The following is a 1802-nucleotide window of genomic DNA, read 5'->3' on the forward strand; positions in this document are numbered from 1 at the left end:
GCGTTCGCCCTGCTCTAGGCACAGGACCCCCTTCCCCAGCGCGCCCTCTCCCACCCAGCTGGGGAGGCAAGGCCACCGCGAGCCGCAGCCCGGACAGCTTTCGCCCTCCAGCGGACACCGCGCAGCCCGCGGACGCCCCGCCTGCCGGAGCGTGGGCTGCGTGCAGGGGCCGCCCGAGCCCCGCGGCCGCTGCCCATCCCACCCAGGTCGCTAGTGCCATTTTGCAGAGGGAGACGGGGGTCTAGAGAGAGAGACAGACAGAAACCAAAGCCTCGCTGAGAGAGTTGATCATTTATTCGGCCCTCCACCGTGCATTCACCTAGCCAGCCCACAAACACGTAAGGAGCAAGTGTGCTCCGCTAAGCCCTGTTTTGGAGACACGAGGGTGCAAAGACACCACCACCTCTATTACGTTCTTCTTTCGACCCTTCTCTCTGCCTGTCGTCTTCTCATTCTGCAGCTTCCTTTGGGGAGCCTTATCCATGCTTGTGGTTTAACCACAGCCTGCCTCTTAGCGATTGCCACTCTCTGTCTTCAACCGCTGTGATGCCAGAGCCTCAGATTTCCATATTCCCAACCTTTCGCAGAATGGATGTCTCAGGCCCTAAGACTCAGCACGCCCTGAATCAAGTTCATGACTCTTCCTATGACTTGCACCCAAGGACACACATTCTCCTAAACTCCCCCTGCAGTCGCCTCCCGTATGTCCTCCCCCTTCTGTAATTCTCATTTACGTTATCCTGGGTTCACCCCTCCCTCTTTCCCCCAGAGCGCTTAGCACAATCGGTACCTATATATTTATTGATGTTATTTAGTTTAAAATGTTACTCCTTTTCTTAAATGCCTTCAGGTTGGTATAAAATGTTATTTCATTTTTTAATTGACAATAATTGTCTATATGTGATTTTTTGATACGCACAATAATCACATGGGTACAATGTGATTTTTTTGATTTATGTATACATTGCAGTGTGATCAAATTAGGCTAAAGAGCATATTCAACACCTTTATTCACATTTATCATTTCTTTGTGGTGAGAACATTTGAAATACTCTCTTTTAGCTATTTTGCATACACTGTACAATACTTTAATTATTATGCGTGATTTGTATTTCATATCTGTTTTGTTGGTCACCGTATGTCCAGCCAGCATGTGCCTGATCCAGGACGTGCTCTCAAAAGTTTTTCTGTGGGATGCACGGATGAGAGCAAGTAAATGATTTCAGTTAATACTACACTGCTGCAGAGCGGGCCCAGGACAGCATGGACACTGGCGCTAGACTGCCTGGGTTTCTAGCCTGCCCTGTCTCATCCTGGCTGTGTGCCTCAGGCAAGTTGCCCTCTCTGAACTTATTCTCTCATAAATAGAGAAATAGTACCAACTTTGATATCCAACAGCTGTTTTGAAGATTATATGAGTTCATATGCTCAGAGAGTGCTTAACACAGTGCTTTGATATATAGCCAGCTATCAGTAAATATTTGCTCTTGCGATTACATACAAATTACTCTGGGTAGCAGAGGGCTTAGGAGAAGCATCCACCAAGTCTGACTACAGTAATTGGGTAAGGCTTCACAGAGGAGGTAGCATTTGAGCCAAGACTATAAAGGCTAAGTAATAATTTTCCAGACAGCAGTGGAAGCCAGTCAAAATTATCCCTGAATGAAAAAGAAAGTATTAAAGAGTGTTAAGAAAAATCCCAAGATAGTTCAGGAGTACTGGGGACTAAAGTGCCACAAAAACAGCAAAAAGCTAAACATATGGAGAAATTATACCAAGTTCATGGATAGGGAGAGGAGACA

This window comes from Lemur catta, chromosome 15 (genome assembly GCF_020740605.2).
Source record: "Lemur catta isolate mLemCat1 chromosome 15, mLemCat1.pri, whole genome shotgun sequence".
NCBI classification, from domain to species: domain Eukaryota; kingdom Metazoa; phylum Chordata; class Mammalia; order Primates; family Lemuridae; genus Lemur; species Lemur catta.